The following is a 13,880-nucleotide window of genomic DNA, read 5'->3' on the forward strand; positions in this document are numbered from 1 at the left end:
CAGGGTGGCCTCTGGTACCAGCTACTGTGCTGTCTGTAGACAGAACTCTGGTCTGTGTTCTGCCAGAAGGAGAGATTTGCCTCTCTTGGTGCCGCTGACCACTCTATCATTTCACCCATAGCTGTGTTTTGTAATTTTGTTGCTAGAGTCTGTACTGTTTTTGATTTTGTAACATACCTCACTCTTCGTACAGGGGCAATTGTGGAAGAAAGCTGTCACATAGTTTGTGAGCTGAGCAACCCTAAGGGGGTGGTTGTGGGCAGCTGTGTTACGCTTGCTCATGGGTTTACCAGCTGCAAGCACTTTGCTTGATTAGTGCATGAGCACATGGCAGAGACATGTGAGCATAGAATATACAATATAAGGCTACGGGTGCTTCCCCTGGGTGGCGATGCTCCCAGATCGCTCTCCTGCCACCACCACCATGAGGTGTGGTTTTCCTTGCTTCCTTGCCCTTACTGCAAGTAGCGGATTTTCTTTGTTTATTTGTTGTTGTTTATTGGTTCACCTATTCTGGCAAGCTTCCAATAAATGGGTATGGATGGCACAACAGTTTTCTGACTCTGCAGTGCCTCTATCATGTGCCCAGATCTAATGTGAACCTGCCTGGCCTCTGCCACCAGCATTTTAGGGTGTAATAAAGAAAGAAAATGTAGTCAGTGCAAATAACTCACTTGTGATACCACAGTACCATGAGAACAGCACAACTGTGAAAGAGCTCAATTAGAAAGCAGCACAGCATGGCTGTGAGATGGGCCTGGGTTCAGGTCTGGGGACAATTCCTTCTCTGGTGAGACAGCTCTGCTCTGGTCTACTCCACCTGCTACTTTCCCTCATCTGCCTTCACTGGTCTGGTCTGGTCTGCTCTGCTTCAATGAGAGAACTTCACTGTTTCTTTATTGTTCCTGCTCCAGTGGGGGAAAACACAGTCTTCAGTTTTCAGTGGAAAGGGAATGAATGTGTGCTCTCAGAGCAGAGGAGAGCTGACTTTATATAGACAGAAGTCCCTGCTCCTGGTCTCTGTTGGGCCATTCTCATTAAAATTAGAACTTCAGATCCTCACATTTTGATTGGTACCAAAGGCATTGTTCTAACTGGACAGAATGGAGCTCTTCTGATTGATTGGTGAATATGTTGAATAGGATAGAGCTTCACAACTCCAACTGGCCCATGAAAGTCTCAGTTTTATTGATTGAAATAGGATTCCAGGAAATGTTTATATGTGCTGGCTCAGATGGCATAAACAATGCAGGAAGGTAGCTCAATGCAGAAGGTAGAGAGCTTAGCTCAAGCTTCTCCCTGAAATGGGTTTTGTATGAGAGGCCTCTGTGTGGAAATATGACTGCTTGGCTTTGTAATTTTTCTTTTCTATTGTTGTTGTTGTTGTTGCTGTTGCTGCTGTTTTGAGTCTAGTTTGCCATAAGTAACTCTTCCTAGTAGGGTAGGTATCTTCTTTCTCAGGATCCACACTGTTAATATTTACCCAACATAACATGTGACAAATTTGTGTTCGCTGAAAAAAAAATGATGTTATATCTTCAGAAAAAAATGTTAATCTATTGAACTTTCAGGATCAATACAAAAATATATTAGGAAGAACTACTAGTTATAGAATTTTTATAAGTTGTTATGTTATTAAGCCTTAATTTAGGAATGTAATCAAAATTACCTACTTTTGTATCAACTTCCAGGGAAAATGAGCCGATGATTTAAAAGAAAAAAAATTTACTCTATCCATAGAAAGAAGATGCGCTAAATACACACTTCTCAGATTTAAAACTTTTTGTGGAGTTAGGAGAATTAAGGAATATGTGGGAAGAAGCACCTCTGTAGTTCACCTTTTCCCTGATTCTTATGTGCAGGAAGGACTCTGATTGCTAAACTGTGCTGTCTCCCATCTCTGGAGATTTTTCTACTAAAGCTTACAGAAAAAGTAAAAAACTACAAAAGCCTTGCTTATAGGTAAGGATCATTCTCTACATGCTTTCAATATACTATAGCTATTCCCTTTAAATAAATCTTGTTCTGGGGCATTCTTTAAAAAAAAAAAAAAAAAAGCCTAGCCAGCCAATTAAACTCCATGCTCAAATGTTACACCCCTATCCAGAGAAGTCCAAACTTAAATGCTACCACAAGAAAACTTATAAGCTCGGGTTCTGAAATTATATCATACTGGGTATGTAAGAATTGTCAGTAGACCCTCTCTGAACTGTGTTACATTATCACCATGTGCCGTGCCACCCAGCGATAAAATGCACCAATATGGCTAATATGAAGAATGGAAAAATGCATGCAATGTCTTTAATTTAGGGTTTTTCACATAGTAAATACTCAATATTAGCTATATTTTAATACTGTCAATGTTATAATCTTATCATATCCATAATTTACATTATAATTTTTTTTCAAAATATTTGCAGTAATAGATCCATGCTCTGTGACATAAATATCATTATCTCTTTGTCTCAGATTTATTGTAGAAAGGTGAATTTTGTTTAGGATCTCTTCCCCATTGGTTTTTATTACAGAAAATTTATGTAATAGAATTCTTTTATGAATTATTTTTGCTACTGTAAATTAGGGAAACTGATTTCTCATGACATTAGCTGTTATGAAGTACAAATTAGATCCTGTCATAAAGTACTTTGTAGAAGTAAATCTGAAAGCTATATTACTAGAAAGAAGGAAAACCAAATAAAACTAATTTTAAATATTGTTTAAGATGAGAAAAAGATAATGTTATGTTCTAATAGAAAACTTTTTACTAAAAGGTAAAATATGAAAATAAATATTGAGTACCTTATCAAGTATGTATAACTTCATATTTTCACCACTTAAAATTTTGACCAAATACTACTTTTATAATTGTAAGTAAAAGTAATGTGTATCACAAAAATATAAAAAAATAATGTATTTAGATAAATGAAAGATAAGCATGATTAATTATATAGTTAAAATTGTCCCTTGTCATATCACAGTTCACTCATTGCAGTCTCAATTTATCATGGATTTTTAAATTGCATATATCTAATTTTGTATCACAGAGTTTTCACTATATTGTGGGATTTTGCAGTATATAGGTATTGTATATATTTATTGTTTTAATTATTTTTGTGGTAAAATAAGCATTTTCTAGCCTAAAGAGTTGAAGACAATATAAAAATATTAATTAAAACATATTAAAAGAATATTAAATCAAAATAAAATATGTAGCATACAGCAGATAAGCTGTAATGCTCTCTTGGCTGTGCAATACATTCATCTCATCATCATCACCTTCATCATTATCAGTACTGCACAGCTAATTCATCATCATCTTCATCATTTAAGTTGTAGTATATTCACTGGTCATTACTCAAATAGAATTTTATATGTTATTAAAGTTATGTAGGTTTAAGAGTGTAGAAAGTGTTTAAGAGCATAGGAAGTGTTTATAATAGTGTGGAAAAGGTTAATAACAGTGTGGTAAAGATTTATAAGAGTGTGGGAGGGTTTATAAAACCTTAAAATGTATATAAAAAATAAAATAAATATAAGGTCACTACTTTATGATTTTTTGCCTGTCACAGGAGTTTCTAGAACCTAACCCCCCAATAGATGAGAAACCATTGTATATCACATTTTATTAACTAAATATTATAGAATATATATATATATATATATAAACATACATATTAGAACTGTTGCAATCTATGCAATTTCTCACTGACAAAAAAGATAAATACTAAAATTAGTGCAATGTATATAATTCAGTAACAGTTTATTATATATATTTATGTGTCATATGCTTATATTTCTTTTGAGAAACTTATTATGGTCTAGCTTGATTAAATGAGAAAGTTCTAGAAATTAAGTGTGAAAAAACTGGGGACAAATTCTTAATTGCCAATAGCATGGTTTCACAATAGATAAATCACTTAATTATCTCATCCTCATTTGTAAAATAAACAGAAAATAATACCATTCTTAAGTGAGATAATGAAATGCTGGTACACTGCTAACAAAGGATGGTATTTTATGTGTTCCTATATTATAATTTTCTATTTCATTTGATATGTGATTATGGCCAGACTCATTGTGTGCTATCATGAGTTTAAATGACTAATTTTTAATTATTTGTATATACTTTGTCAGGAAAAGTTCAAGAAGAATGTATCTTATTTATTAAAAGAGCCCACCAAGATTGGAAGTACATTATAAGCATTAGTTCTTTTTTTTTACTGTCATAAAGGAACATAGAGTATACAAAGTAATAGGTCGGGCTATCAAAGGGAGGGTAGACATGCAAGCTACTTGTACAAGATCTTAAATTTTTTGAAGATACTTATTGTAAATTCATCTTATTGTATACAAGTGATATTCTACATACAGTCTTTGTACATTTATTTGTTAAGCATTACTTTTAATATGTAAACATTTATACTTTTAAGTTAAATCAATATATTTTTTAAATACACCAAACACCTTAAAATGTAGAAATTATCCAGCATTCTCCCTACCTCTGTGACACACTCATGTAAAAGTATATAGGTGAAAAACTAAAAGAACAAGAAAGCCCACTAAAAGATTCCAAATATCACCATAGGTTTTAGGACTTCCAACAGCAAAATGAAAGCCAGCCTTAAGATAAATGCAAGTAACACATTTATTCTAAGAACTGGTAGCATATACGGCCTATTAAATGCCAGCCTACTTCTATACATTTCTGGATTTAGTCAACATTTCTGCTTGTAGTCTACATCACTGGTTTCAACTTTTATATACTTGGGATCCAGTGGCATAGCCAGCCAGAAATAAAAACATGCAACACATAAAGTTTTATTTTAGTACATATAACAGTGCAACATGGTACAAGCTTGTGCTTGATATCCAAACTTCACATGTACAATGCATTGAATACTACATAAGCTTTTCCAAATGCTTTTTTGTCTATTGCATATAATTTGTAAAAATTCTGCACTGTGCAAAAGGTTGTTCAAAGGAGACTACAAGTTTCAAAGATATCTAAAACAACCTCAATAGTATTTTCATCGATGATACAGGCTTATAAGTGGCAATCACTCTGATCATAAGTAAATTCAATTAAGACAATTGAGTCCATACTCTTCATACAACATCTGGTGTTTTATTCTTCATGAACCTGCAAATGAGTACAGGTCCATGGACCAGCTGTTGAAAAACACTGGTCTACACTCTCCCTCCTCACTTGTTCTAGCCATCTCAACTCTCAATTGCAAGACTACATTCTATTCTTTGTTTAAGATTCAATTTGAGACAACAATCTCCAGAAAACTTATTACATTGAGTAAGGCAAACATAGTGAATTAATAAGATTCTTAACTAAACAAAAAAAAATAAACTTAACCATCCATAGAGAAATGTATTCTTTATATTGATGTAAAATTGAATATGTGTTCTCTATGATCAAAAGTTAGCTTGATTTTGTTAACTATTTTGCAAAACAGTTAAAAATTCTCATTGCAGTTCTCATAGCAGTGTTTCCTTATAGCATAAGAGCTAAATATTCCCAAATAATTTACATTTATGTCAGGTACAAATAAGCATTTTTATATAAAACAATTCCAATTTAACATATATTTAATTAATAGTTTTTGAATTTACTCTCAATAATGTTTCAGATTACTTTAATGTATTAATCAAAGGAAATATACTTTATTTATACAAAATTGATTAAGATTGCATTCATTCCATAAATATTATTAATACTTATTATTTGTTATATGTTATACATTATGTTAGAAGTTGGCAAAATATTTTGTTTCAGTAAAAGTAAAGGAGGCCTAGAACAAATAATAATTTAGTTCAAAATGATTTAGCAAGTTATTATTAGCTTACTTTTTACATCTTAGTATTATATTAAAATCTTGTTATTTAAGCAATACTCTTCAATTTTTTTTCATGTAGAGTTAAGAAATTTTGACACCAAAAACTAAGCACGATGGATTGTACCAACAACAAAAAAAAATTACCCCTGTCTGTAATGGTCTGTTGCTGGGCCATTAAATTTTCTAGACCATAAAAACCTTTTATTACAATATTGACAATTTATAAAAGAACAATTAGGCACAATTTGAAGTTTAAATAAGCATAGCACTAGTAATTGTAGCAATAGAAACAATATATTTTTCAACTGCTAATTTAGTGAAAAGAATGAGCTAATGAAACTAAACTAAATAAGGTCTCTTTTTTAATTCTCATAACTTAGGTTCTCCTTTTATATTTAGAATTTTTAATTACTTAATTAATTTTATGCCTGAGTACGCTCACGTGCACTTACACACACACACACATACACACACATATCATGGATACCATGTATGCAATAATGCCATACCATAACAATTTTCTTCCTTTTTTTTTTTTTTTGGTGTCAAAGAGACAGTGAAAGGGAGAGAGAGAGGGACAGATAGGGCAGATAGGATGGGAGAAAAATGAGAAGCATCAATTCTTTGTTGCGGCTCCTTAGTTGTTCATTGATTGCATTCTCATATGTGCCTTGACTGGATGGGGGAGGCTACAGCAGAAAAAGTAACACCTTGCTCAAGCCAGTGACCTTGGGCTCAAGCCAGTGACCTTGGGCTCAAGCCAGCACCATGGGGTTATGTCTATAATCCCATGCTCAAGCCAACGACTCCATGTTCAAACTGGTGAGCTCACGCTCAAGCCGGCGACCTTGGGGTTTAAATGTGGGTCCTCTGTGCCCCAGTCTGATGCTCTATCCATTGCCCCACCATCGGAACAGGCCCATTTCCTTCCTTATATACACTTTTCTCATAAAAGAAAAAAATAACATTTGTAAGTAACTTAAATGTCACATTTTCTAAATAATTTCTGGCTCACACTTCAACATGAATAACTAGCAATCACTGAAGAATAAAGTGGCATTCAATCAAATCATACATTTTACAGAGAGTATTGAACTTTAAGGATTTTGGTAGTGTGTGACAACAGCTAAAGTAAAATGGTCATTATGAAAAGAAAAAAAGTCTCCAAATTGGCATCTTCACTGCTAACAGAATAACTTAGAAGGAATAATAATACAATAACTTATTCTTACAGAATTATTACAAAATTATACCAGATTATATAAGTTACAGGGAAATGTGATAATTTATATAGTTACTATTTTTTACATTATTTTAAAACAAATAATCATTTAAGTACTAAATAAAGTTAAAACATCAATTCTATTTAGAAAAGAAAGAAGGGGTATATGTTTTTATAGATGTGCTATGGTTTTTTCCTCAAAAAAATATAAAGTAAACTCTAAATTTATTTTGCTTTATGTTAATCAGTATAAAATGCTCATGAATTCTTGTTCATTCATTCAGTTTATTTATTCAGTAAGTATATTTTGGTAACTAAATGGTTTTCCAGGTCCATTCAAGAGATACATACTCTGTTGATCAAAACAGAACCATTCCTATTCAAAAAGCTTACTGTTTAATAAGAATAGAGTATTGTGTTCTAAACTTTAAAAAATTTAACAAGATGATAACTCATGAAATATACCAAAGTAGCCATGCTTTCTTGATAACAACCTGATCTTCATACTATCCTCCAAGATCGCAGTCTATTCAACAATCTACATTGTATTCAGGCAATTGTTCAGTGGGCATGGAATATTAACAAGTGTTTTCAAGTATTTGGGCATTTTGTGTAGAATTCTCATTGTCAGTTGTTATGTACATCAGGATAGTGAGAACCTGATTAATGACAGTCTATCTTGGAAAGCTTTCTACTTTCATTTATGTTCAGAAAGGGGAAAATTTTTTTTGAACCTATAATGTTGTGTACTAATGTTAAAACCTAGATGAATTCTCCCAGATGATTATCTTATATGTTCTATAGGCAGTCATTCATCTGACTTTTCCTGTTAGCCTGTTGAAGATTAACTTCTGTTGGACACCATTGATAATTTACTGCTTTACGAGATTATTTACAGGCTTGTAAGACTCTTTAAGTTAAGGTCTTTAATATAAAAATAAGAGAAGCCTAGGCCTTGGCCGTTTGGATCAGTGGTAGAGCATCGGCCTGGCGTGCGGAAGTCCAGGGTTCGATTCCCATCCAAGGCACACAGGAGAGGCACCCATCTGCTTCTCCACCCTTCCCCCTCTCCTTCCTCTCTGTCTCTCTCTTCCCCTCCCGCAGCCAAGGCTCCATTGGAGCAAAAGATGGCCCGGGCGCTGGGATGGCTCCTTGGCCTCTGCTCCAAGCGCTAGAGTGGCTCTGGTCACGACAGAGCGACGCCCCGGATGGGCAGAGCATCACCCCCTGATGGGCGTGCCGGGTTGATCCCGGTAGGGCGCATGCAGGAGTCTGACTGCCTCCCCGTTTCCAGCTTCAGAAAAATTAAAAAAAATAAAAAATAAAAAAAGAGAGATAGGGACAGGCCAGGGTGGGGCATAAAGATGTGAAGTGATTCAGGAGAAAAGAGCTTTACTGAATTGCCTTATTTTCTTTCAAGTACAAGATTATAAAAGTCTCAACACCATTAGATCAAATACTTGATCTTCTATTACTTAAGCTCAATATTAGTTTCATTAGTCTCCATTTATGTAAATGAAAAATACATCCAAGACAAAGTACTTTACCATTTTTCCAAATCTTGATATTTCATAAGCACAAAAAATTTTAAGCCTCTACTTTCTAATTTCAATTCATATCTTTTCAATTATGTAAACTGACTGCTTAGCTGACTATATTTAAGTGTTGATATGGAATCACTTCCCCTTCTGATGAGAGCAAAAAGTTACAGAGCTTATCCTTTATTTTGTTAATGTCTTGCATTAAAATATTCAAGGCAAGCTTAGAAAATGTGTGAATTATATAAATTTTGGGAGGTATGATAGAATCATGCTCCAAGATCTTGACAAGCTCAAGTGATGGGCCAAATTTAACGAGACAGATTTAACCAAAATAATTATAAGGTCACAAAAAGGATCATTTATGTCTAAAAACCTAATTACATCAAAATGATTAAAAGTAAAGGTGGATTTGCAATAAAGAGTATGATAGAAAATTACAAAGCAGCTTGAGAGTTTCAATATATATTCTCTGCACACTGTCAATATTATGATGTAAACAAACAGCAATTTTCATCTTTTTTTTTTTTTTTCTGAAGCTGGAAACGGGGAGAGACAGTCAGACAGACTCCCGCATGCGCCCGACTGGGATCCACCCGGCACGCCCATCAGGGGCGACGTTCTGCCCACCAGGGGGCGATGCTCTGCCCCTCCGGGGTGTCACTCTGCTGCGACCAGAGCCACTCTAGCGCCCGGGGCAGAGGCCAAGGAGCCATACCCAGTGCCCGGGCCATCTTTTGCTCCAATGGAATGGAGCCTTGGCTGCGGGAGGGGTAGAGAGAGACAGAGAGGAAGGAGGGGGGAGGTGGAGAAGCAAATGGCCAGGAATCGAACCCGGGTCCCCCGCACACCAGGCCGATGCTCTACCGCTGAGCCAACTGGCCAGGGCCAATTTTCATCATTTTTATTGATTTAAATAAACATCTATAACTTAATGCTCATTATAGTCAAACATACCTAAGTTGTTTATTTTTAGTTATAAAACCTGCTTTTAAAAAAATATTTAAGACCAAAGGAAACACAATCGGATAAGTCGATAAACTAATAAGATTATAAGGCTTAAAAATGTGATAGAAATAGTTAAAATACCTTTAATTTATATGAAGGTTTTTTTTTGTCTATAATACTAAAATTGTACCACCATAAAAGGGACTAACAGATACAAGCTGCAAATAAATGAATATCTGTAAAATGTTTACAATGTGCCAGGTGTGATATAGTTGAATCTCAGAGCAATTAGTACTTTCCTTGTTTAACATGCAGAGTGTTGTTTAAGATTTCAAATTCAAATTTACATAAACAAAAAACTTTAATAATTTCAATCAACCATTTTTTCTTATTGTAGAAAGTTTTTATAACTCTCCTGTAGGCTCATCAGTGAAACAGGTCAGCTGAAAAGATGATGTGTTTCCAAACACTGGATTGTTCAAAAAGGGGTGAAACATTATTTGTTATTTAATGAGTTTTATTAAAATTGCTTTTCTTCTAATTTATCATCTTTCCAAATGCAGTGTTTCCTTTGGAAGTGTGGTCAAAGCATCTGCACAAAACTATGGTTCTTTGAAGATGTTATGAATCTTTCATATGAAAATAAAGAGCTTCATTCAACCACACAGATATGTAGAATCAAGCCCTGCACTAATGTTGATTTACTACTAACTGAAAATAGGAATTAAAAAGCAGACAATTTAAGCTCCAAAAAATACAGAACCTTGGTTAGAGAAACTCTGCAGTTCATGACATATCCATAAACCTCACACATAAATAAGTATATGTGTGTGTATTCACTAAGATGCCTTGATCTTTCCAAATTTCAAATGATAATAATTATAATATATATTATTTAATATATATAGCCAAGGTACTATAATTCTAATTATATTAACATATTTAATACTCAATCCAAGCAGAGGTATTACAGTTGAAGTGGCTAAGGCCTACATACACTAAATTACTTTCTCAAGGCCACTCAATTAGAGATTGCCCAAACAGAATTTAAATGAAGTCTTACTGCTGAGTCCATGCTTTCAACCACTAAAGACACTGCCTTTCATTATTATCTGCCACAGTAGTCAAAATAACAAATCACAAATATAATGTCTCAACTTTTGAATTTTAGCTTTCACTGGGTGAGCATGTAAAAGCCTAAATATTTAACATATATAAGTTTTCAAAATAATATTTATTTTGGGTAAGTGCCAAATATTTTGTTTTATATTTTCAGTTTTAAGTTTATTTTGAATGCTTTATTTACTTAGCTATATGATATGAAGTTCTTATGTGTACAGTAGGTATAATCAGAACCTATATTAAAGAAATATGAGTTAAGTTATGCTTAAATAAAATGCAGGTGTCCTTATAATATGTTAAACATGGCACTGTATGCATACAAGAGCTGCACTGTCTAGGTGGGTAGATAAAACACATAAAAATAGTGGCATATCAATGTTATATGTACTGTAATTATATAAAACATAATGTAATTACATTACAACAATATGCTTTAGAGACAGCATAGCAACCATTGTACTGGGAAATTGTCCAGTGAAACCTCAGCAGTGGGTCAACTGAGTACATTTCTGAAAAATTGGCTATGAGTTCAGCAACCAACAGAGTCTTTATGTACAATAAGAGGAAGGGCTCATTTAGAAACCATGAAGGAATGAAAGAGTTGGATGAGCAATGGAAACTATATACTGTTCAGTATGAGAATAAAAACTAAGGGTCACAGTGGTGCTGGGCATGAGCTTGTTGAAAATTGAAGAGGCTAGGCAACATGTATAGAGGTACAAATACTCTGTCCTGTAGCTAGTGAAGTTCCATAGTGTTAAGTAACAATATGTGAATTACTCCTGTAGCACTGGGGAGTATGAGTAATGGTGGATTGAAAAAACAACTAGCAGTAGTAAAGTTAGGAGGCTATGCTACTGTAGTCTGTATAAGGGATCTTGAAAGTGTGCACTTAAATAACTGTAGGAGAAAGAGAAGGGGAATTGAGGATATTTTAAGGAGGTCTGGGATCCTGGCATGGATGATGAGCGGGAGTGGTCGTACCACAAAATAACATGTCTCGGTGACATGTCTAGAGTAATTAGAGATATAGTGGTACAACTAAAAACAGAATTCTAAACATAGGGCAAATAATTGTTTTAGTAGAGAAAAAAATAAAATAAAAAAAAGCTAGTACTGGAGTTTGCGGTGCCTTTGTTATTTGTTAGATATTTGAATAAATAAATTCTGCGCTCAGGGTAGATAAAATTAGTATTTTTGATCTTGTGGTTGATAATTTAAAACTATGCAAGTCATTATAATCATGTAATAAAAATAATTTTAAAAGACAAGCCCTCCAACTTATATAAACTTAAATACCAATGCAAAATTGATGATATATTATTAAACACTTGCACAATGGAATTAAAAACAAAGGTGCCTAATGCTTGGCTTCTTTGGCAGAGACAATGATGCTGTAATTATTATAATAAAGTGCAAGTCTTTATTTAAGTTGCAGATTGAAACAGATAACAAGACAGGTAATATGTTCTTCCCAAACTCAGACTAACCCTAGGGTTATCATAGAAAAATTTTGGCATTAAATTATTAGATATAGGTCAAAGAAATATTATGAGCTGTTTTAAGGCAGAAATTCACTGAAGTTTTGTGCATGGCCTTAAGAATTATTTTTTTCTACTTTACAAATCAGGCATGAGAATAGCAGATATTTCTCTATTAGAACTAATTTATCCTGAAGCTTTTTTTTTATCAATTTAGAATGTTAGACACATTTCTTTTTAATCTACAATGATTAATTAGAAAATATCCAACTGCTAAAGAATTGGTCTGAGATTGTGCAAGCAGACAACACAGTGGGAGCTTAGCCATTAATATCTCATAGAGTAAAGATGTTTATTAAAAATATCATAACCTCTGAACTACTTAGAAAATCATTTGATGGACTAATATAACTGCATTTCCATCAGGTTCCCATACTTGCATAAAGAGGACATGTGATCTTTACAGAGAGAATGCCTTTTGCTTCTTCCAACAATAGTATTGACAAGAGCCCCCACTATTTGAGATGAAAAATTTCATTTGTATAACAGAAAGTTCTTTACCATTTAATGAACAAAGTAGGTGTGCTTTGTGCTTAGAACTGTTTCACCTCTTTCAGCAACTACAGAAAAAGATACACAATGCAATATTAGGTGATAAATGTCTAAAATTTAGTTAAAAATTAATCTGTATGTTAATACTGATGAGAGATAAGTAAAATAAATTCCATGAAAGTTCAGTGGAAAAATTTATAATATTTTATAATTTTCTGTACAAAGCACTTAAGAATGCGTCAAATAGATGTACATACATATACATATATGTATCTGTATACATATATACACATGTATATATACATACACATTTAGAGAAGAATTTAATTTATGAATGATACACTTTTTCCATAATAGATTTAAAAACAAAACTATACGGACTTTACCAGTGAAACCTATTATGATGATAACTGATTCAAATAAATCTATGGTGTTTCAGTAGCTAGGAAGACACCACAGTTCACCCCCACTTCCAGAGTAGAAAGTTAATGCTAGGAAGTGATTTTCCAGAAAATTACTGTATTTCTCAGCCCATTGACATTGAGGTAACTCTGTGACTGGTTCTTGTCAATGGAATAAAAATGAAATTGATACATATTAGTCCCTGATTTTAGGGGTAAGCATACCTTCTCTATCATCTTCTTTTTCATTCTACAAGCTGGAAACTGATCACACCAAAGCCTTGTGCATACCAAAGCTGGATTTAGACAATCTTTCACAGAGACATTTTAGGTTTCACCTTGACCTTTCAGGGGAACATTAGAGTATAAATTAAACTTCACTGTGCAATGCTTGTCTTTTATACTACATTTGAGTTTACTAGTCAGTCATTGGCTAAAGGCTACCCATGGATGATAGAATCCTCTAGGCACTTCTGAATTTCTATGTATGTAGTCAAAGTTGTCCAAGTAGGTATTAAATATTATTTGGAAGAGTGACACAGGTATAGACCTTAGGAGTAAAAAAACACAGAGACCAGGGGACAAGTGCATAGAAGAATAAAAGACCCAAAGGCATGCAAGCAGAAAGTGTAACACTGATAGCATTTGCTACATACATTATGTGGCCAAAAATCATTTGGCAATAATTGGCATAATTGAGATACAGGAGACAACTCCAATGGTCCATAATGAAAAGAATTTATAAACAACAAAACCAAAAAGTACTGAGT

Source organism: Saccopteryx bilineata, chromosome 4, assembly GCF_036850765.1.
Source record: "Saccopteryx bilineata isolate mSacBil1 chromosome 4, mSacBil1_pri_phased_curated, whole genome shotgun sequence".
NCBI classification, from domain to species: domain Eukaryota; kingdom Metazoa; phylum Chordata; class Mammalia; order Chiroptera; family Emballonuridae; genus Saccopteryx; species Saccopteryx bilineata.